The sequence below is a fragment of the Mobula birostris genome, chromosome 4, assembly GCF_030028105.1.
Source record: "Mobula birostris isolate sMobBir1 chromosome 4, sMobBir1.hap1, whole genome shotgun sequence".
Classification (NCBI taxonomy): Eukaryota; Metazoa; Chordata; class Chondrichthyes; order Myliobatiformes; family Myliobatidae; genus Mobula; species Mobula birostris.
In genome coordinates this window covers 126,174,202-126,199,080 of record NC_092373.1, presented here as the reverse complement: position 1 = coordinate 126,199,080, position 24,879 = coordinate 126,174,202, and the positions used below count along the sequence as shown (strand labels likewise).

The 24,879-nt window shown below is 43.7% G+C and overlaps 1 protein-coding gene across 9 annotated transcripts in view; it reads left to right on the top strand.

Moving 5' to 3' along the window:
• LOC140196016 (E3 ubiquitin-protein ligase MARCHF1-like) overlaps positions 1 to 24,879 on the top strand; it is a 606,033-nt gene that overhangs the window by 568,749 nt on the left and 12,405 nt on the right. The gene's annotated exons all lie outside the window — the stretch shown is intronic.

Here is a 24,879-nt window from a genome sequence, read left to right as displayed (position 1 = left end):
ATAAATTCTGTCATTATGATCAGTATTTTCCAAGGGTCCCTTTACTTTAAGCTCTCTCATCAAATTTGGTTCATTACACAACATCCACTCCAGAATTGCCTTTCCTATAGTATGCTCAACCACTTGCTGCTCTAAAAAGCCATTTCATAGGCATTCTACATATTTCCTCTCCTAGGATCCAGCACCAACCTACCTTTCCCAATATTCCTGCATATTGACATATTAAAATCCTCTGTGCCTGTTGTGATATTGCCCTTTATACATGCTTTTCTATTTCCCATTGAAATTTATATCCCGCATCCAGGCTCACTGTCTTAGAAGTGCTTTGCTTTCTCCAGGTATGGGATCAGTTTCTTCAAATTCCACAACACAAGTGTCATATTTTATGATTGGAAGATGAGAAAACAATAGTTTTCTCTGTTAACCCCATGATACTGTAAATGAAGTAGTTTACTGGGAAAGATCCATCCCACTTCTGGTATTACTCAGCCTCCTGCCCTATTCAGGAGGCTACACACTGTGGAGCTCTGCAGATTCCAGCGTCCAGCAGGCCTCACTGCAGCCCTAATGATCCACAGTTAGTGACCAAGCCTCAGGCTGCCAGACCCTGTTACATCCCATTGTTGTCACAATGTTCTTGAACTGCTTTTCAATGTCTCTGAGAACAGAAACGCAATTTTCTCCAGTGAGTGAATCCAAGATCTGGTGGTTCTCAGACCCCACTGTACGTGCAAACGGTGTGACCACAGAAAACCACCAACACTCGCGTTTCCAAGTCTATGCCAGGGACCAGCAGAAACCACTATCCTGTAGGACTGAAAATATCTATCTTCCTATTTGCCCATTACACAACAGATCTGTTGTGATAGCACTGATAATCTTTAATTATCCTCTTACTGACAATGAGTGGACTGGGGCCGCAGTAGATCAGCTGAGCATTACTGGGAGTGTAGGTGAATATAGCCTGTTCCTTAAGAGCCCTCTCATTTGCTCTCCAATGACCCTGTGTGCTATAAGACTGATTGCAACTGATATCCTGACAAATTATGAAATATCAATTGTAAGTAAGCAACCAGAACTGGAGTCAGGAATCTTGGCTGGGTGTTTTTTTTGTTCGGTACCGTATTTATCTTCACAAATTTGAGTTACATCTGCAATACCTGAGACACTATTTCTATTTACAGGCAGCCCTTACTGAACAAGGGTTTGAATTCTTAAATAACAATTCATAGCACGATTTTCTATAGCACTAGGCATGTTGTCTGTGTTTGCATCTAGAAACACAATTTCAAACACAATACATTTTGTATTGGTTTATTTACACATTTTTCACATAAGTTCAGTGGGAGTGAATTTTATTCTGTATCTCAAGTTTTTGGGTCGTGATTTGTGAATTTTGTAAGGGTGAATTTTCATAACCTGAACGACTGTAACGTGGGTTTGCATATTTGTGATGTTTTAAATCCTGTAATCTCCAGTGTTTCAGTAGGTAAATTCAAGCAACCGTTGCGAATGGCTAGAATTGTGGCTGGGTCAAGGTCTGATGATTAGACAATAGACAATAGGTGGAGGAGTAGGCCATTCAGCCCTTCGAGCCAGCACGGCCATTCACTGTGATCATGGCTGATCATCCACAATCAGTACCCTTTTCCTGCCTCCTCCCCATATCCCTTGACTCCGCTATCTTTAAGAGCTCTATCTAACTCTTTCTTGAAGGAATCCAGAGAATTGGCCTCCACTGCCTTCTGAGGCAGAGCATTCCACAGGACCACAACCCTCTGTGTGAAAAAGTTTTTCCTCAACTCCGTTCTAAATGGTCTACCCCTTATTCTTAAACTGTGCCCTCTGGTTCTGGACTCCCCCAACATCGGGAACATGTTTCCTGCCTCTAGCTCGTCCAATCCCGTAATAATCTTATATGTTTCAATCAGATCCCATCTCATCCTTCTAAATTCCAGTGTATACAACCCCAGTCACTCCAATCTTTCAACATATGACAGTCCCGCCATCCCGGGAATTAACCTTATGAACATACGCTGCACTCCCTCAATAGCTAGAATGTCCTTCCTCAAATTTGGAGACCAAAACTATACACAATACTCCAGGTGTGGTCTCACCAGGGACCTGTACAACTGCAGAAGGACTCTTTGCTCCTATACTCAATTCCCCTTGTTATGAATGCCAACATTGCCATTAGCTTTCTTCACTGCCTGCTGTACCTGCGTGCTTACTTTCAGTGACTGATTAACAAGGACACCCAGATCTCGTTGTACTTCCCCTTTTCCTAACTTGACACCATTCAGTTAGTAATCTGCCTTCCTGTTCTTGCCACCAAAGTGGATAACCTCACATTTATCCACCTTAAACTGCATCTGCCCACTCACCCAACCTGTCCAAGTCACCCTGCATTCTCATAGCATCCTCCTCACATTTCACACTGCCACCCAGCATTGTGTAATCTGCAAATTTGCTAATGTTACTGGGTGTGCAACTGAACCCAGCAGGTCAGGGTCAGGAACAGCAGTGGTATAAGTTGAATCAGGAGCATGGTAGCTCTGCTGACAACCCTGCTGTTTGCTGCTTCAGTGGCAGCTACCAGTGGCTGTGGATAATGATGGAAGCGTTTCTAAATCATTAAAAATGTACATGTTATCAGAAATCATATTTACTGTGAGAAAAATTAAAATGCTAGAAATCACTTTAAATTATAAACTAATTTTAAAATATATATACCTTACCTTTTGAATCCAGAGCAGTGACACTGTTCAAACAAATAGACTGCTTATTATTTATTTATTGAGATTCATCTCAGAATAGGCCCTTCAAGCTACACAGCAATCTCCAAATTTAATCCTAGCTAATCACAGGACAATTTACAATGATCAATTAACCAACCAAATGGTACATCTTTGGAGTGTGGGAGGCAACCGGAGCACTCGGAGGAAACCCACGCGGTCTCGGGGAGAGCGTGTAAACTCTTTACAGTCAGTGGCGGAAATTGAATGCTGGGTCGTCTGTACTGTAAAGTGGTGTGCTAACCATACAGCCATCCCTGGAGGTGTCTGATGTGGAAAGCACCTAGGACCTTGGAGATTTGCCCTGAGTCCAGTAGCAGAGTGGGGAGGTTGCACATGGTGGCATCTGACGTCCAGCTGGCTGCTGGCAGCAGTGCTCAGATGCAGAGGCTGGGAAGCAGCTGACTACCGGTTGTTAATGAGCAACACAGCCCAATGTGCGTTGGTAGCCCATTCCCTCTTGCTTTCCTTCTCCATGTTCCCCGCCATCTGCTCCCTTGCTTCTGGATTCGAGTTGCTGAGAAGTGCATTGGAAGCAGCAGTTGAAAGCAAATCAGAGCGAGAGCTAGACTGGTATTCAGTGAAAGGATAGTCAGGCCTCACAGCTAACTGTAAGAATAAGGGCAGGATTCCCTCATCTGGAACCCTTCCCTTCGGATTTTATTGACTGCAAAGTAGAGTTAGGAATGCAGAAAGCCTAGAGTGAATTGGGTTGTCGTTATCAATGGTGAAAGTAAAAATGAAATTAAGGAAGCAAAGGCAGTCCCCAAATAAAAATACAAGATGAAAAGTGGACCTAAAAGAGACAGACAGGAAGGAATGGCGGAATAAAGTGATTCCCGTGGGAAAATGCAGAGACAGACTTTCATTTAATAGTCCTTCATTCACCAGTCCTCCCTGCCAGGGGATGAGACAGCTGTTGGCATGGAAATTTTTAAAATGGGTGAAATATACAAGTAATTGTAGGTCAGCCATGGTAAAATTTTAGAATCATAATCAGGTTCATTATGACAGAGTTATGTCATTAAATTTGTTGTTTTGTGGCAGCAATACAGTGTAAGAAATAAAACTTTCATATAAGTTATTCTAAATAAATGAATCTTGCTAAGGAAGAATAGTGAGGTAGTGTTCCTGGGATCATAGAAACATAGAAAATAGGTGCAGGAGTAGGCCATTCGGCCCTTCGATCCTGCACCGCCATTCAGTATGATCATGGCTGATCATCCAACTCAGAACCCTGTACCTGCCTTCTCTCCATACCCCCTGATCCCTTTAGCCACAAGGGCCATACCTAACTCCCTCTTAAATATAGCCAATGAACTGGCCTCAATTGTTTTCTGTGGCAGAGAATTCCACAGATTCACCACTCTCTGTGTGAAGAAGTTTTTCCTCATCTCGGTCCTAAAAGGCTTCCCCTTTATCCTTAAACTGTGACCCCTCATTCTGGACTTCCCCAACATCGGGAACAATCTTCCGGCATCTAGCCTGTCCAATCCCTTTAGAATTTTATACGTTTCGATCAGATCCCCCCTCAATCTTCTAAATTCCAGAGAGTATAAGCCCAGTCGATCCAGTCTTTCATCATATGAAAGTCCTGCCATGCCAGGAATCAATCTGGTGAAACTTCTTTGTACTCCGTCTATGGCAAGAATGTCTTTCCTCAGATTAGGGGACCAAAACTACACACAATACTCCAGGTGTGGTCTCACCAAGGCCTTGTACAACTGCAGTAGTACCTCCCTGCTCCTGTACTCGAATCCTCTTGCTATAAATGCCAGCATACCATTCGCCTTTTTCATCGCCTGCTGTACCTGCATGCCCACTTTCAATGACTGGTGTATAATGACACCCAGGTCTCGTTGCACCTCCCCTTTTCCTAATCGGCCACCATTCAGATAATAATCTGTTTTCCTATTTTTGCCACCAAAGTGGATAACTTCACATTTATCCACACTAAATTGCATCTGCCATGAATTTGCCCACTCACCTAACCTATCCAAGTCACCCTGCATCCTCTTAGCATCCTGCTCACAGCTAACACTGCCGCCCAGCTTCGTGTCATCCGCAAACTTGGAGATGCTGCATTTAATTCCCTCATCTAAGTCATTAATATATATTGTAAACAACTGGGGTCCCAGCACTGAGACTTGCGGTGCCCCACTAGTCACTGCCTGCCATTCTGAAAAGGTCCCATTTATTCCCACTCTTTGCTTCCTGTCTGCCAACCAATTCTCTATCCACATCAATTCCATACCTTCAATACCGTGTGCTTTATGTTTGCACACTAATCTCCTGTGTGGGACCTTGTCAAAAGCCTTTTGAAAATCCAAATATACCACATCCACTGGTTCTCCCCCATCCACTCTACTAGTTACATCCTCAAAAAACTCTATGAGATTCGTCAGACATGATTTTCCTTTCACAAATCCATGCTGACTTTGTCCGATCATTTCACCGCTTTCCAAATGTGCTGTTATCACATCTTTGATAACTGACTCTAGCATTTTCCCCACCACCGATGTTAAGCTAACCGGTCTATAATTCCTCGGTTTCTCTCTCCCTCCTTTTTTAAAAAGTGGGGTTACATTAGCCACCCTCCAATCCTCAGGAACTAATTCAGAATCTAAAGAGTTTTGAAAAATTATCACTAATGCATCCACTATTTCTTGGGCTACTTCCTTAAGCCCTCTGGGATGTAGACCATCTGGCCCTGGGGATTTATCTGCCTTCAATCCCTTCAATTTACCTAACACCACTTCCCTACTAACATGTATTTCCCTCAGTTCCTCCATCTCACTAGACGCTCGGTCCCCTACTATTTCCGGAAGGTTATTTATGTCCTCCTTAGTGAAGACAGAACCAAAGTAGTTATTCAATTGGTCTGCCATGTCCTTGTTCCCCATAATCAATTCACCTGTTTCTGACTGTAAGGGGCCTACATTTGTCTTAACCAATCTTTTTCTTTTCACATATCTATAAAAGCTTTTACAGTCAGTTTTTATGTTCCCTGCCAGTTTTCTCTCATAACCTTTTTTCCCTTTCCTAATTAAGCCATCTGTCCTCCTCTGCTGGACTCTGAATTCCTCCCAGTCCTCAGGTGAGCCGCTTTTTCTGGCTAATTTGTATGTTTCTTCTTTGAAATTGATACTATCCCTAATTTCTCTTGTCAGCCACGGGTGCACTACCTTCCCTGGTTTATTCTTTTGCCAAACTGGGATGAACAATTGTTGTAGTTCATTCATGTGATCTTTAAATGCTTGCCATTGCATATCCACCGTCAGCCCTTTATGTATCATTTGCCAGCCTATCTTAGCTAATTCACATCTCATACCTTCAAAGTTACCCTTTTTTAAGTTCAGAACCTTTGTTTCTGAATTAACTATGTCACTCTCCATTTTAATGAAGAATTCCACAATATTATGGTCACTCCTACCCAAGGGGCCTCGCACGACAAGATTGCTAACTAACCCTTCCTCATTGCTCAATACCCAGTCTAGAATAGCCTGCTCTCTAATTGGTTCCTCAACATGTTGGTTCAGAAAACCATCCTGCATACATTCCAAGAAATCTTCTTCCTCAGCACCCTTGCCAATTTGGTTCACCCAATCTACATGTAGATTGAAGTCACCCATTATAACTGCTGTTCCTTTATTGCACGCATTTCTAATTTCCTGTTTAATGCCATCCCCAACCTCACTACTACTGTTAGGTGATCTGTACACAACTCCCACCAGCGTTTTCTGCCCGTTAGTGTTATGCAACTCTATCCATATCGATTCCACATCCTCCCGGTTAATGTCCTTCCTTTCTATTGCATTAATCTCCTCTCTAACCAGCAATGCTACCCCTCCTCCTTTTCTTTCATGTCTGTCCCTCCTGAATACTGAATATCCCTGAATATTGAGCTCCCATCCTTGGTCACCTTGGAGCCATGTCTCTGTGATCCCAACTATATCATATTCATTAATAACTATCTGCACTTTCAATTCATCCACCTTGCATTGACACACAAAGCCTTCAGGCTTGCTTTTACAACACTCTTAGCCCTTATACAATTATGTTGAAAAGTGGCCCTTTTTGATTTTTGCCCTGGATTTGCCTGCCTGCCACTTTTACTTTTCACCTTACTACTTTTTGCTTCTACCCTCATTTTACACCCCCCTGTCTCTCTGCACCTTTTCCCATCCCCTGCCACATTAGTTTAAATCCTCCTGAACAACAGTAGCAAATGCTCCCCATAGGCCATTCAGGAATATGCCATTAGGCATATCATAGGCCATTCAGAAATACGATGGAGGAGGGGATGAAGCAGTTCCTAAAGCATTGAGTGTGGGTCTTCTGGCTCCTGTACTTCCTCCCTAATGATAGAATTAGAAAGAGGGCATATCCTAGATGAGGAAGGTCCTTAATGGTGGATGGTTTATTCTTGATGCACCAGCTCTTGAAGATGTCCTCGCTAGTGGAGAGAGTTGTGCTGTGATGGAACTGGCTGAGTAATTCCCAAGGTGGGCAATATCGCACCTCCGCCCCCACCTAGGAGCAGTGTGAGTTTCTAAGGGGACAATAAAAATAAAGGGCCAGTGGTGAGCTCAGTAGCAAGGGTGACAGCTGAGGGATTACAGGCTTTATTTAAGAAATGAATTATTTATTATAAGCATTTGGTCCTCAGTGACTCATTATTGATCGCAATGATCATATAATTCCCTCATCTCTTCCAACCCACGAACCATTCTCTTAGACTTTGCTTGAAGCCCATCATAGTTGTTGAAAAGCAATGAGACACTTCTGTATGAGAAATAGTGTTATTTCCAGGCCCTTGCATTATTTCTGTTCACGACTGTAGTACAGTTTTATATAGTATGATTCCCGTGCTCTAATCATTCAGTGGTGCGATGCCTGTGAAGTATGGATTGGTTCAGAATCTGCTCTTCTGGATGGTCTTGACTGTATTTCTCTAGCTCACGGCCCAACCAAGATTTCATTGCCCCATTTTGTGTAGCTTCAGGCAGAGAGTCAGGTTTTGCCTGAGTTATGATAACTTTCCCCTTCATTGATCGCAGTGCTTGAGGTTGAACTTCAACAATAGGCAAATGGCCACAGTTGTTAATCCGTAATGAAAATGACAGAAGCAGACCAAATGACAAAGAAGTGTAGACAGTATAGTGTGGAGTATCTGAAAAATGGATTTATACCAGCACCAAGCAACCTACAGCAGCCAATGTGTCTGTTGTGTGCAAATGTTCATTTTCAAATGAGGCAATGAAATTGTTCAGGCTCCTTGAACATTTGAAGAGAATACACTCTAGTAAAGCAAACAAGAACTTGTCTTATTTTCAGTTACTTCATGAAAACAGTCAGAAACAGAAAACACTTCAAAACATCTATGCCAGCACCTCACAATACATTGATGGTTTGCATGCTTCATATAATATCTCATTGCTCATTGCTAAATCTAGAAAACCTTATACAGTTGGAGAAGACTGACACACCTAAGTCACCAGACTAACTAATTAAAGTGATTCCACTCAGCAACAACTCTATTTAAAGGTAAATAGATGAAATGTCTGAGAATGTGAAAAACATTGTGCAACATACTTTGCCCTGCAGTTGGATGAGTCAACTTTGCAAGAATTTTGGTTTATTGCTATGTTCGCTTCATAAAAGATGCAACCATAGTTCAAGAGTTGTTATTTGCAAGGGGACTAGAAACAGATACCAAAGGAAAGCCAGTATTTTGAGTTGTTGAGTACTTATTCAAAGAGAAGGACATTCTGCTCACCAACATTCCTGCTTGTGCAACAGATGGCAGGACACCACCATGGGGTTATTCCTTTCTTTAAAAAAGCTGTACATAACTTATTTATTATTCACTGTGTAATTCACAAGCAACATCTTGTCGCAAAAATAACTAAGTGATCAGCTGCACAAATCATTTAATCCTGTTATCATAGTGGCAAATAAAATCAAGCACCATGCTCTCAATTCTCAACTATTTCCAGAACTTTGTATTAAGAATGATGACCAGTTTGAATGCTTGCTGTTGCACATAGAAGTCAGATGGCTTTCAAAAGGAAACTGCCTGAAATGTTTTTATGTGTTTTTGAAACTGATAAAATTCTTTGAAGACTTGAATGCTTCATTTAGAAATCAACTCAAGAATATTAGGCACGACATTACTTAGTTATCAGAATTACTCACAAAGATTAATGAAGTCAATCTTCAATTGTAAAGAAATACAATGAATCTTATGAAAGGCAAATCACTTGTCTCCACATTTCATTCCAAGTTAACCCTATTTAAGTTCAACATTGGCTATCATGACATTTTCCAATTTCTGAGCCTCTCTGAGAAGAGAAAGAAAGAATATCAGATGACAATCTTCAGATATACTGTGCCCAGCTGGGTGAGCTGGAAAAAGGCATGTCAGAAAGATTTCAGGATCCTATTCCTGAACACTTGCAATGAGAAATTAACAGGAAGGATAGAGGAAGAACTCATCTCACTACAAAATGACTTTGAGCTGAAGCCGATGTTCAAAAATCATATCAAGGCTTTTGGTTGCAGAAAGAAATCTCTGAACACGATCCTGCACTGTGGTAAAAGGTCAAGGTAGTCTTTATTACCTTTCCAATGTCTTATTTAGTGGAGCGCAGTTTCAATACAGATGCCCAACTTCTTTCAAAGCAACAAAACAGACTTCAAGGTTTTACATAATGGCTGGAAATCAAGAGGGTCACTATGGATGTGATCTTGGAGCCAAGGGGGTGGTTACCCAAAAATGTCTGGGAACCGCTGCTCTACAGACTCTTTTGGTCCTATGCATTGTGCCTCCATAACAGACATGGCGCAACCAGCCCGAATGCTCTCCACCATACATTTGTAGAAATTTGCTGGGGTGTTTGGTGACCCAAATACCAAATCTCCTCAAACTCATAATGAAATACAGACACTAGTATGCTTTCTTTATGATTGCATCCATGTGTTCAGCTGTTCAGCACAGGATAATTTTCATTTTTTTCTCATCTATTCAGTCAAGCTTGGGATATTCCATCACTGTTGTAACTTATTCAAAAAACAACACTTTGATCTTTAGAAGTGTCAGCTGCTGTATTTAATAATAATAAGTACTTTATTGATCCCGAGTGGGATATTATTTCATTACAGCAGCCACATTTAAATACACACTTATCAGTGTGCAGACTAAATGAATAATAAAGTACAGAATAATAATATACACAATAATAATGTACCCATGTACAATAATAATGTACAAAATAATTAAATAGAGACTATTGTACTATGATGTGTATTCTCCTGTCACACAGATTTTCTGTAGCGATCCTTGTGAGCGCAGAGCTGAATGAGTCTGTTCGAAAGGGTGCTCTGCTGCTTTTTCTGTCGGTCATGGAGAGGAGGTGCCTGATTGTCCATAATGGATAACAGTTTGTTTAGTGACCTCCTCTCCACCACTAACTCAAAAGAGTCTGGGTTGTAGCCAAGGATGGATCCAGCCTTTTTGATGAGTTTATTTAGTCTTTTTGCATTACCAGCACTGATGCCGCTCCCCCAACATAAAGCCGCAAAGACGACTGCACTCACTACAACAGACTGGTAAAAGATCTATAATATCCTGCTGCACACATTGAAGGATCTCAGCTTCCTTAGAAAATAGACTCAACCCCTTCTTGTAAACAGTCTTGGTGTTGGTTTTCCAATCAAGTCTGATGTCAAGGTTAACACCCTCCACCACCGCAATTTCTTCTCCCAGAATGTTTACAGGACTCGTCACAGTCCTCTTCCTCCTAAAATCAATCACCATCTCCCTGGTTTTGGTCATATTCAGCAGCAGGTGATTCCTCCCCCACCACTCCGTAAACTTGTCCACCAATCCTCTGTACTCCGACTCCTGCCCATCTTTAATCCACCCAATCACCACAGAGTCATCTAAGAACTTCTACAAGTGACAGGACTCAGATTTGTACTGGAAGTCTGAGGTGTACAGTGTGAACAGAAACAGAGACAGGACAGTCGCTTGTGGGGCTCCAGTGTCACTCACCACCATCTCAGACAGAGAACTACCCAGGTATAGAAACTGGGGTCTATCTGTCAGGTAGTCAGTAATCCAGGAGACAGTGGATTTGTCTATGCCCATCCTTTGCAACTTCTCACTCAGAAGTGGCTGAATTGTATTGAAGGCACTAGGGAAATCAAGAAATGAGATTCTCACAATGCCACAGCATCATCCAGGTGGGAGTGAGCTCTCTGCAACAGGTAGATGATGGCATCATCCACTCTCGCATGGGTTTGGTAGGGAAACTGTAGCAGGTCCACTGAAAATCTCACCTGTGGTACAAGGTACGTCAGGACCAGCCGCTCCAGCACCTTCATCACATGAGATGTGAGGGCAATTGGTCTGTAGTCATTAAGATCAGATGGAGTCACCATCTTGGGTACAGGAACCAAGCAGGAAGTTTTCCATAGCACTGGCATCTTTTCCTGACTCAGACTCAGACTGTAAAGATGCTGCAAAATACCAGACAGCTGGCACACCCAGGCCTTCACTACCCTGGGCTGATACCATCTGGTCCAGCAGCTTTGCCTTGATGTCGTCTCTCCAGCTGTCTCCTAACCTGACCTGCAGTCACAGTCAGGTGGGGGAAGGTGGTCATCCCCATGGAGACAGGATACCCCAAAGTTGAGGGGTTTGGAATACAAGCATTCACCAGAGGGGAGGGAGGGGTGGAAGGAGAAGGCTTCAGGGGCAGAGAGGGTATGTGGTTTGGGCACGTGGAGGAGGGTACAGCAGGAGGTCCCATGCTGAACCTGGTGAAAAACAAGTTCAGTTCGTTGGCCCTATCCAGGCAGCCCTCGATCCTCCTTCCCTTAATCTTGATCTGCTTCGTGCCCAACCACACGTCCCCTGTGCTATTCTGCTGGAGCTTGTACTCCAGCTTCCTCTTGTACGATTCTTTGCCCTCCCTCAGCTTTATCGTCAGTTCACTCTGTACTCGCCTCAGTATTTGTCTTTCTCCAGACCTGAAGGCTTTCTTCTTCATATTCAAAACTTCTTGCAGGTCACTGGTGATGCAGGGCTTGTTGTTGGGGAAGCAGCGTACAGTGCTAGCTGGCAAGATGGTGTTCTCACAGAATTTGATATAGTCTGTGATACAATCAGTCATTTTGTTAATGTCCTCCCTGTGTGGCTCACATAACACATCCCAGTCCATCCTCTCAAAGCATTCCTGTAGTGTCTCTTTAACATCCTGATCCACCTCCTTACAATCCTTGTTGCCACAGGCTGCCGCTGGACAAGAGGTACGTACCTGGGTGTTAGCAGGACCAGGTTGTGATCAGATCTGTCAAGTCGGGGGAAGGTAGCGGCACGGTATGTGTCCTTTACATTCGCATAAAGAAGGTCCAGTGTTCCATTGTCCCATGTAGGGCAGCTGACATATTGACAAAATGTTGGTATTGTTGCCTTTAGAAAAACCTGATTAAAATTCCCAGTAACAGCCACAAAAACTTTGGGATACTGAGTTTACATTCCAGCGGTGGTCGAAAGAATAGTACCACACACTACATTTGCATCAGCCTAAGGTTGAATGAAAACAACAACTAAAACGGCAGCTGAGAATTCCCAGGGCAAATAATAGTCATATCCCAATGGCTAGGAGCTCAATGAACGGGCAACATAAAAGTTCTTTTACAGTGACGTGTCCAGGATTTCACCACCTTTCATTCACAAAGGACCGAGATGGTCCCGCGCTAGTGACAGAATGTTGCAGTAGCTCCTGTGTTTTTACCGTTTTTCATGTTATTTTATGTTATTTTTGTTTTCTTGTGTACCATTCTGGACTATTGTGTACCTGGACCATTTGTGATGGCTACCTTGTGTTGAGAGTGAAGGTTGAAGGAAGATTGTGCGTATTCCAGAGACCAGCTGATTGAGCTATGCAAACCGACGCTACCACACAGAGTGTGGCCCGAGATCCCGTGGGAGCTTAGAATGTGATGCCGAGGCTGCAGGGCCAGAACGTAGGTTAAGGCTAAGAGGAGGAGATATATCCCCGTGATTATAATAGGAAATAAGATGGACAAGCTTGGTGCACTGATTAAGACCCAGAGGGAATAATAGGATTGGCCCCCTACGACAGGGATCCCCAACCTTTTTTGCACCGCGGACCGGTTTAATATTGACAATATTCTTCCGGACCGGCCAACCGGGGGTGGTGGGGGGGGAGTAGAGTTAAACTCACCTCAACATGTCTTTTACAGTTAGGGTTGCCAACTTTCTCACTCCCAAATAAGGGACAAAAGTAGCAGTCAAATCCCGTGCACTTGTGTTTACCCCAGGTAGGCTACCATGACCATGAAGCCTTGCGCGGGCACCTGTGTGCGCATGCACGTACGTGCTGATTTTTTTTCCACAAATCGGTTTTGGCTTAATCTTCCCGACTAAACTGTACGTACATTATTTCTACTTTATATAGACTATGTATTTATCATATCATTCCTGCTTTTACTATATGTTAGTATTATTTTAGGTTTTATGTGTTATTTGATAGGTTATTTTTTGGGTCTGGAAACGTTCAAAAATGTTTCCCATATAAATTAATGGTAATTGCTTCTGCACTTTACGCCATTTCGGCACGAAAGGTTTCATAGGAACGCTCTACCTTAGCGGGGGAAATACGGGACAAGGGAGGTACCGTATGGGACAAACGAATTTAGCCCAATATACGGGATGTCCTGGCAAATACGGGACAGTTGGCAACCCTATGTTCAAGTTCAACAGTGCGTGACAGGGAATGAGGAAAGGTGCAGCTGACTCATATATTTTCCTCACGGCCCGGTGGCACATGCTTTGCGGCCCAGTGGTTGGGGACTGCTGCTCTACAACGTTGTCTTCCAGAAACTTGAAGCTGCTAAGCCTTGCTACACTGACCACTCAATGAGGACTGTTCTCCTGACTTCCCCTTTCTAAAGTCCACAATTGATTCCTTGGTCTTACTGACATTTAGTATAACGTTGTTGCTGTGATACCACTCAATTAACCGATCTATCTCACTTCTGTATGCCTCCTTGTTGCCATTTGAGATTCTGCCAACAACAGTGGTTTCATCAGCGGATTTATGGATGGTGTTCAGCTGTGCCTAGCCACACAGTCATGAATGTAGACAGAGTAGAGCAGTGGGATGCACTTGTATTGATTGCCAGTAAGGAGGAGATGTTAATTCTAATCCATATTACTGTGGTTTCCCAATGAGAAAATCAATGGCCCAGTTGCAGAGGGAAATAAAGAACTCCAGGTTTTGACGTTTGTACATTAGTACTGAGGGGATGAAGGTGTTGAACGCTGAGCTATAATTGATAAGCAACAGCAGGAGATTGTGCATTGTTGTTGTCTAGCTGCTCCAAAGTCAAGTAGAGAGCCAGTGAGATCGCACCTGCTGTGGACCCATTGTGGTGATAGGAAAATTACAGCAGGTTCAGGTCCATGCTCAGGTAGGATTAATACTAGCCATGATCAACCTCTCAAAGCACTTCATCAGAGTAATTTTAAGTATTTTAAGTAGTTTTAAAGGTCAATATCAGTCAGCATTTACAAGTGCACAGTTTAATCCAAAAGGGTTACTCTTAAATTGGGCTCTTAGTGACTTATGATTTACTTTTTAGTATGAAGGGAATGATTAAGAAGTTTGCAGATAATGCAACAATTGACCCTTTGATTAATCATGAGAAAGAAAGAAGCTGTAAGTTATGGGAAGGCTGGGAGATCTTTTAAAGTGAGCAGAGAAGTGGGAAATGGAATGAAATATGTGAGTCACTTTATTTGAAGAGGGTTACAGTGACATTGAAATACCTAGACTGAGAGAGGAAACCTGGAGTGCATATCCACACATTTTAAACTTAATAAATCAATTTGTTTTGGTGGCTAAGTATGCAGACAGGATTCTTTCCCATTTTTAACAAGGGTCAGACTGTAAGAATGGGAACCCATGCTACTATTACACAGAACACCAATCAGACCATGGCTATCATATCAGGAAAGTCGTGATTGGACGTGAAGTAGTCAATTTTCCAACATTTTGAAGAGATTGGGAATGTTTTCAAAGATGTGTTCTATTTACTAGGGAGCAAGGAAGGTTAAGGGAATTGAAGTGAATGAAACAACGACCAGAGTGGAGAGTGTGTATATGGTGGACCATCTTCCCATCTTCCCTTTGCACAGTGCTTGCTCGGTGGCATTGTTGGCAGTGAGGAAGATGTACAAACGTTTCAGTGAAATTTGACAGGCTAACTGGATGGGGAAGGATATGGAAGGTAAATGATAATCTGGAAAAGTGCAAGGTATGTTAAATCAGTAGAAAACTAGAAAGGTGGATTTTTTTTTAAATTTGAGAGATTGAAATGTATTGGTATTCAGTAAGATCTGAGTTTCTTGTGCATGTAGCTCCGAAAGTTAGTGTGCAGGTTCAACGAGCAATTAGGGAGTCAAACAATAGAAAACCGTAAGACATGGGTGCAGAATTAAGCCATTTGGCCCATCAAGTCTGTTCCACCATTTGATCATGGCTGATCTACTTTCTTCTCAACCACATCCTCCTACCTTTTCCCCGCAACCTTTCACACACTGACTAAACAAGAACATATCAACCTCTGCCTTAAATACACCCAATAATTTTACCTCCACAGCTGCTTGTGTGCCAGTGAATTTCACAGATTCACCACCCTCTGGCTAAAGAAATTCCTTCTCATCTCCCTTCTAAATGGATGTCCTTCTATTCTGAGGCTGTGTCCCCTGGTCTTAGACCCCCCACCATAGGAAGCATCTTCTCCTCATACACTTCATCGAGATCTTTCAACATACTACAATCGGTCTCAATGAGAACACCCTCATTCTTCTAAACTACAGCGTGTAAAGGGCCCAGAGGCATCGAACGCTCCTCATACATTAACCATTTCATTCCTAGAATAATTTTCATGATATTTCTCTGGACTCGCTCCAATGTTAGCACATGTTTCCTTAGAAGAGAGGCCGTAATCTTCTCACAATACACCATCTGCAGTCTAACCAATACCTTATAACGTCTCAGCATCACATCCTTGCTCTTATATTCTAGTCCTCTCAAACCGAATGTTAACATTGCATTAGCCTTCTTTACACTGATTCAACCTGCAAGTTATCTCCCTTTGCAAGTCGTATTTTTGTAGAAAATGGACTACGCTTTTGTTCTTCCTACTGAAATGCATGACCATACACTTCCCTACACTATATTCCATCAGCCACTTTTTTGCCCATTCTCCTAATCTGCCCAAGTCCTTCTGCGGTCTCCCTGCTTCCTCAATATTACCTACCCCGTCCACCTATCTTCATATTATCTGCAAACTTGGCCACAAAGCCATCAATTCCATCATCCAGATCACTGCCATATGATACAAAAAGGAGCAGTCCCAACATCGACCACTGCTGAACACCACTAGTCACCGGTTGCCAACCAGAAATGGATCCCTCTATTCCCTCTCTTTGTCTCCTGCCAAGCAGCCAATGCTTTATCCATATATCTATCCTATAATACTATGGGCTGTTATATTGTTTAGCAGCCTCATGTATGGCACTTTGTCAAAGGCCTTCTGAAAATCCAAATTCACTACATCCACCGATTCTTCTTTGTTTATCCTGCTTGTTATTTCTTCAAATAATTCCAACAGATATGTTAGGCAAGATTTTCCCTCGAGGAAGCATGCTGACTTTGAACCCCAAAACCTCATCCTTAACAATCAACTCCAACATCTTCCCTACCACCGAGGTCAGGTTAACTGGCCTATAATTCCCGTTCTTCTGCCTCCCTCCCTTCTTGAAGACTGGAGTGACATTTGCAATTTTCCAGTCCTCCAGAACCATGAGAGAATCTATTGATTTTTGAAATATCATTACTAACGCCTTCACAGTTTCTTCAGCTGCCTCTTTCAGAACCCTAAGGTATAGTCCATCTGGTCCAAGTGACTTATCAACCTTCACACCTTTCAGACTCCCAAGCACCTTCTCCCTAGTAATAGCAACTGCACTCAGTTCTGCCCCCTGATACTTTTGAACCTCCGGCATACTGCTAGTGCCTTCCACAGCGAAGAATGATGCAAAACCTTATTCATCCGCCATTTCCTTATCCCCCATTACTACCTCTCCATCATCATTTTCTCACTCTCACCTGTCTTATACCATTTATATATCAGAAAATAAACCATTTTGTATCCTCTTTTATATTATTGGCTAGCTTAACTTTGCTTTCCATCTTTTGCTTCTTCATGATATTTTTAGTTGTCTTCTGTTGGTTTGTAAAATCCTCTCCCATTACTTTTTGCTGTTTTATAATGCCCTCTCTTTTGCTTTGATGTTGGCTCTGACTTCCCTTGTCTGTCACGGTTGTGTCATCTTGATCTTAGAATACTTCTTCTTCTTTGGGATGTTCTATCCTGTCCCTTCCGAATCGCTTCTAGAAACTCCAGCATTGTTGCTCTGCTGTCACCCCTGCTGGGCAACTTTGGCCAGCTTCTCTCTCGTGCCTTTGTAACTGCCTTTACTCCTCTGTCATACTGATACATCTGATTTTAGCTGCTCCTTCTCAAACTGCAGGGTGAGTTCTATCATATTATGATCACTTTCTCCTAGTGGTTCCTTACATTAAGCTCCCTAATCAAATCCGGTTCATTACACAACACCCAATCCAGCTGATCCCCAAGTGTGCTGAACACCAGCTGCTCTAAAAAGCCATCTTATAGGCATTCTACAATTTTTCTCTCTCAGGACCCAGCACCAACCACATTTTCCCAATCTACCTGCATATTGAAATCCCCCATGTCTATCATAATATTGCCCATTCGATATGCCTTTTCTGTCTCCCATTGTAATTTCTAGCCTACTTCCTGGCTACTGTTTGGAGTAGCCTTGCAGTTTCTTAACTCTACCCATAAGGATTCTACATCTTCCAATCCTATGTCACCTCTTCCCGAGGAATTGATTTCATTTTTACCATCAGATCCACTCCACCCCCTGCCTACCTGCCTTTTCTTTCAATATAATGTGTATCCTTGGATGTTAAACTCCCGACTATAACCTTCTTTCAGCCACAGATCAGCGATGCCTTCAATGTCATACCTGTCAATATCTAACTGCACTACACGGTCATCTACATTATTCCGTACACTGGATGCATTCAAGTAGAACACCTTCAGTCCTGTGTTCGTCACCTTTTTCGATCTTGTCCCCCTGCTAGACTGCAACTCATTCCACTGACTGGAACTTTCCACCATCATCTGCCCTCCTCTTTTGCTTGTCTACCAACCACCCCATCCTCAGCCCTATCACCCCAGTTCCCATCCCCCTGCCAAATTAGGTTAAACCCTCCCCAACAGTTCTAGAAAAACTGCCCACAAGGATACTAGTCCCCTCTGATTCAGGTGTAACTCGTCTCTTTCGTGCATGTCATATCTTCTCCAGAGGAGACCCCAGTCATTCAGAAATCTGAAACCTTGCCCTTGCACCAGTTCCTCAGCCCCACATTCATTTGCCAAATCTTCCTATTCTTACCCTCGCAGGCAGCGGGTCATGCTTGGCCCTTATTAAAAAAGTAAAGTTACTTTGCTCCAAGTACATAGGGCCACAGTGAGACAGCATCTGGAGAACTGTACTTGTGCAAAGATATTCTTTTATTTGGAACATTGCAGCAAGATTCATCAGATTGATTCCTGAGCTGCTGAGTTTCTCATAACAGTAGAGATAAAAGTAGATCTGGCCTTTGCTCACCTGAGGTAGAAGAATGAAATGTAATCTCATTGCAACATACCAATTTTCCAGCAGCTTGAAGGTTGGATACAGAAATAATGATTCCCCTGGACGGGATGTCTACAACCAGAAGTGACAGTCTTAAACTAAGCAATCACTGCTTCAGAACATATAGATGGTCTTAAAATTCCTCACACAGAGGGTAGAAAATCTTGGCATCGTCTTTCTAAGTGGGCTGTCGAGGCTCAGTCACCAAACATATTCAAGACAGAAATTGATAGGTTTTTAAATACTGAGAGAATCAAAGAATTTGGGGTTAGTCTCCAGGACAATTGTGCTGAACTAATAGACCAGCCACAAACTTACAGAATATGGGAGCAGGAATTTGCAGCTGAATGGTCTGCTCATGCATCAATTTTCTTTATTAATGTCAAGAGGAAAATATTTCAAGTAATTGGTAAGTTTAAAGAAAAGCCAAGAATATTTTTCCTCCAGAATTTGCTGGGGGCCTAGAGCCCACTGCTTGATATGACAGGCAGAAGGGTGTTGGTGGAGGCAGGAATCGTCACAGTATCTAATAAGATTATGATAAGCACTTACACTTCTGCAAGGCTGTAAAATCAAGAGCTGGAAATGATGGTTAGCTTTTCTTCAATAATACAGGTATGGGATGAGGTGAGTCAAAAGATTTCCAACTGTGTTGTAAATGTTTCATAGAAACATAGAAAATAGGTGCAGGAGTAGGCCATTCGGCCTTTCGAGCCTGCACCGCCATTTATTATGATCATGGCTGATCATCCAACTCAGAACCCCGCCCCAGCCTTCCCTCCATACCCCCTGACCCCCATAGCCACAAGGGCCATATCTAACTCCCTCTTAAATAAAGCCAATGAACTGGCCTCAACTGTTTCTTGTGGCAGAGAATTCCACAGATTCACCACTCTCTGTGTGAAGAAGTTTTTCCTAATCTCGATCCTAAAAGGCTTCCCCTCTATCCTCAAACTGTGACCCCTCATTCTGGACTTCCCCAACATCGAGAACAATCTTCCTGCATCGAGCCTGTCCAATCCCTTTAGGATCTTATACATTTCAATCAGATCCCCCCTCAATCTTCTAAATTCCAACGAGTACAAGCCCAGTTCATCCAGTCTTTCTTCATATGAAAGTCCTGCCATCCCAGGAATCAATCTGGTGAACCTTTTCTGTACTCCCTCTATGGCAAGGATGTCTTTCCTCAGATTAGGGGACCAAAACTGCACACAATACTCCAGGTGTGGTCTCACCAAGGCCTTGTACTACTGCAGTAGTACCTCCCTGCTCCTGTACTCAAATCCTCTCGCTATAAATGCCAGCATACCATTCGCCTTTTTCACCGCCTGCTGTACCTGCATGCCCACTTTCAATGACTGGTGTATAATGACACCCAGGTCACGTTGCACCTCCCCTTTTCCTAATCGGCCACCATTCAGATAATAATCTGTTTTCCTATTTTTGCCACCAAAGTGATAACTTCACATTTATCCACATTAAATTGCATCTGCCATGAATTTGCCCACTCACCCAACCTATCCAAGTCACCCTGCATCCTCTTAGCATCCTCCTCACAGCTAACACTGCCACCCAGCTTCGTGTCATCCGCAAACTTGGAGATGCTGCATTTAATTCCCTCATCCAAGTCATTAATATATATTGTAAACAACTGGGGTCCCAGCACTGAGCCTTGCGGTACCCCACTAGTCACCGCCTGCCATTCTGAAAAGGTCCCGTTTATTCCCACTCTTTGCTTCCTGTCTGCTAACCAACTGTCCACCCACACCAATACCTTACCCCCAATACCGTGTGCTTTAAGTTTGCACACTAATCTCCTGTGTGGGACCTTGTCAAAAGCCTTCTGAAAATCCAAATATACCACATCCACTGGTTCTCCCCTATCCACTCTACTAGTTACATCCTCAAAAAATTCTATGAGATTCGTCAGACATGATTTTCCTTTCACAAATCCAGGCTGACTTTGTCCGATCATTTCACCACTTTCCAAATGTGCTGTTATCACATCCTTGATAACTGACTCCAGCAGTTTCCCCACCACCGACGTTAGGCTAACCGGTCTATAATTCCCCGGTTTCTCTCTCCCTCCTTTTTTAAAAAGTGGAGTTACATTAGCCACCCTCCAGTCCTCAGGAACTAGTCCAGAATCTAACGAGTTTTGAAAAATTATCACTAATTCATCCACTATTTCTTGGGCTACTTCCTTAAGCACCCTGGGATGCAGACCATCTGGCCCTGGGGATTTATCTGCCTTCAATCCCTTCAATTTACCTAACACCACTTCCCTACTAACATGTATTTCGCTCAGTTCCTCCATCTCACTGGACTCTCTGTCCCCTACTATTTCTGGAAGATTATTTATGTCCTCCTTAGTGAAGACAGAACCAAAGTAATTATTCAATTGGTCTGCCATGTCCTTGCTCCCCATAATCAATTCACCTGTTTCTGTCTGTAGGGGACCTACATTTGTCTTTACCAGTCTTTTCCTTTTTACATATCTATAAAAGCTTTTACAGTCCGTTTTTATGTTGCCTGCCAGTTTTCTCTCATAACCTTTTTTCCCCTTCCTGATCAAGCCCTTTGTCCTCCTCTGCTGAACTCTGAATTTCTCCCAGTCCTCAGGTGAGCCACTTTCTCTGGCTAATTTGTATGCTTCTTCTTTGGAATTGATACTATCCCTAATTTCTCTTGTCAGCCACGGGTGCACTACCTTCCTTGATTTATTCTTTTGTCAAACTGGGATGAACATTTGTTGCAGTTCATCCATGCAACCTTTAAATGCTTGCCATTGCATATCCACCGTCAATCCTTTAAGTGTCATTTGCCAGTCTATCTTAGCTAATTCACGTCTCATACCTTCAAAGTTACCCCTCTTTAAGTTCAGAACCTTTGTTTCTGAATTAACTATGTCACTCTCCATCTTAATGAAGAATTCCACCATATTATGGTCACTCTTACCCAAGGGGCCTCTCACAACAAGATTGCTAATTAACCCTTCCTCATTGCTCAAAACCCAGTCCAGAATAGCCTGCTCTCTAGTCGGTTCCTCGACATGTTGGTTCAAAAAACCATCCCGCATACATTCCAAGAAATCCTCTTCCTCAGCACCTTTACCAATTTGGTTCACGCAATCTACATGTAGATTGAAGTCACCCATTATAACTGCTGTTCCTTTATTGCACACATTTCTAATTTCCTGTTTAATACCATCTCTGACCTCACTACTACTGTTAGGTGGCCTGTACACAACTCCCACCAGCGTCTTCTGCCCCTTAGTGTTACGCAGCTCTACCCATATCGATTCCACATCTTCCCGGATTATGTCCTTCCTTTCTATTGCGTTAATCTCTTCTTTAACCAGCAACGCCACCCCACCTCCCCTTCCCTCATGTCTATCCCTCCTGAATATTGAATATCCCTGAACGTTGAGCTCCCATCCCTGGTCACCCTGGAGCCATGTCTCTGTGATCCCAACTATATCATAATCATTAATAACAATCTGCACTTTCAATTCATCCACCTTATTACGAATGCTCCTTGCATTGACACACAAAGCCTTCAGGCGCTCTTTTACAACTCTCTTAGCCCTTATACAGTTATGCTGAAAAGTGACCCTTTTTAATGCTTGCCCTGGATTTGTCGGCCTGCCACTTTTACTTTTCTCCATAGTACTTTTTGTTTCTACCCTCACTTTACACCCCTCTGCCTCTCTGCACTGGTTCCCATCCCCCTGTAGTGAACTAACCTCCTCACGCCTAGCCTCTTTAATTTGATTCCCACCCCCCAACCATTCTAGTTTAAAGTCACCTCAGTAGCCCCCGCTAATCTCCCTGCCAGGATATTGGTCCCCCTAGGATTCAAGTGCAACCCGTCCTTTTTGTACAGGTCACGCCTGCGCCAAAAGAGGTCCCAATGATCCAAAAACTTGAATCCCTGCCCCCTGCTCCAATCCCTCAGCCACGCATTTATCCTCCACCTCATTGCATTCCTACTCTCACTGTCGCGTGGCACAGGCAGTAATCCCAAGATTACTACCTTTGTGGTCCTTTTTCTCAACTCCCTTCCTAGCTCCCTATATTCTCCTTTCAGGACCTCATCCCTTTTCCTACCTATGTCATTGGTACCTATATGTACCACGACCTCTGGCTCCTCACCCTCCCACTTCAGGATATCTTGGACACGATCAGAAATATCCCAGACCCTGGCACCAGGGAGGCAAACTACCATCCGGGTCTCTGGACTGCGTCCACAGAATCGCCTATCTGACTCCCTTACTATCGAGTCCCCTATCACAACTGCCCTCCTCTTCCTTGCCCTACCCTTCTGAGCTACAGGGCCCGACTCTGTGCCGGAGGCACGGCCACTGTCGCTTCTCCCGGGTAAGCTGTCCCCCCCAACAGTACTCAAACAGGAGTACCTGTTGTTAAGGGGCACAGCCACCGGGGTACTCCCTATTACCTGACCTTTCCCCTTCCCCCTCCTAACCGTGACCCACTTGTCTGCCTCCCGTGGCCCCGGTGTGACCACCTGCCTGCAGCTCCTCTCTATCACCTCCTCACTCTCCCTGACCAGACGAAGGTCATCGAGCTGCAGCTCCAGTTCCGTAACGTGGTCCCTAAGGAGCTGCATCTCAATGCACTTGGCGCAGATGTAGACGTCCGGGAGGCTTGTAGACTCCAGGGCCTCCCACATCCGACACCGAGAACAGCAAACTGCCCTCACACTCATACTGCCCCTCTCCTCAACTAACAACAGAAAATGAATGCCAAACCTCCCTCGCCTCGCCTGTTTTCGCCTAAGCCCGTTGAGCCGAAGCCCTTAAGTCTTCACTCTGCTCCCGGCTCACTCCGCAGCCCGCAAACTCCGCTGCCCGCTCTATGAGGCTCTGTTCCTTTTAAATCTGCCGCGCTGCACTGCCCGACGTAGGATTCATTCTGCAATCCTGGCAAATACACCAAATTAAGATCTGTCACTCTTCTTTTTTCAGGCTTCATCTGCTATCCCTCTTTTGCCTGCAGTTCCTAAGTGCCCCTACCTTTCTGTAGCAGTGGAGCACCTGAAGTCGTAGCCTGTTATGTTCTTCATGTGTTAGATTCCTGCAAGCCTATGATAGGGTCCCATTGTGCCGGCATCAAGCCTGGATCACCCAGTTGGAGGCCTTTTGCCCCTTCAGGTCATGAACTTCAAGTTGCTCCTCCTCCTTGTGCTAACACCCAAACTGACAGATTAAACCCACGGTAAACAGGCTGACATTTAGGTCTACGTCCACACTAGACCAGATAAATCCGTAACTGAAGCTTTTACTCTTCGTTTTGACCCTCCGTCCACACTGAAATGGCATTTTCCTCCCCCAAAAACGGAGCTTTTCTAAAACGCTCTCCAGAGTCCGGTAGTGTGTATGGGGTAACTGGAGGTTTTAAAAAACCCGTCGTCCCTTTCATCGCTGAAGAGACTATGGCTGTAGGAAATGTTTCCAGGCTGACCCCACTGTGGGAGAGGGGAAGATGTTGGTGGGGCCACCCGGGGGTCTGTGTGTCCATATGTGTAGCTATTGTAGTGGCTGTGGGGCTGGTATTGTGGCAGTGAAAAGTACTGGCGGGGGGGAGCCATCATATCCCTCATCATTGCAAATCCCTCTGCAACAGAGTTAGTCAGTTTTTCAATGTTTGTCGTCAGCCGGGTCATACTGTCCGTGAGCTCCCTGTCGGTTGCCTCCATACGCTCCAGTATTTGTTTTTTCAGTTTTAAGTCCTCCCGCGCGAGAGCTGACAGCTGTCCATCGTTTGGCAATTTCCTTTTAAGTTTTTCAAGTCTGTAACTGGACAAATGCGCACCAACGACGAGATATTTTCAAAAACGCCTGGTGCGGACTCCTATCGTTTTTACCGGCGTTTTCAAAATTATCCGGTCTAGTGTAGACGTAGCCTCAGAGTCTGGTTTCTTATCACCGAATTATAGGGCATGAAGTTTGTTGTTTTGCAGCAGCAGCAGAAAAGTGCAGGGACATAAACTTATTATAAACTACAATTAATGAAGTAATGCAAAAGAGGGTAATATTCATAGACTGTTCAGAAGTCTGACGGTGGAGGGGAAGAAGCTGTTTCTGTACTGTTAAATATGGGTTTTCAGGCTCCTGTATCTCCTAGCTGATGGTAGTAATGAGAAGAGGGCACATCCCAGATGCCAAGGGTCCTTAAATTTTCCACAGCATCAGCAGAGCTGTGCATCATAAAACTCACCTTGGTGAAATCC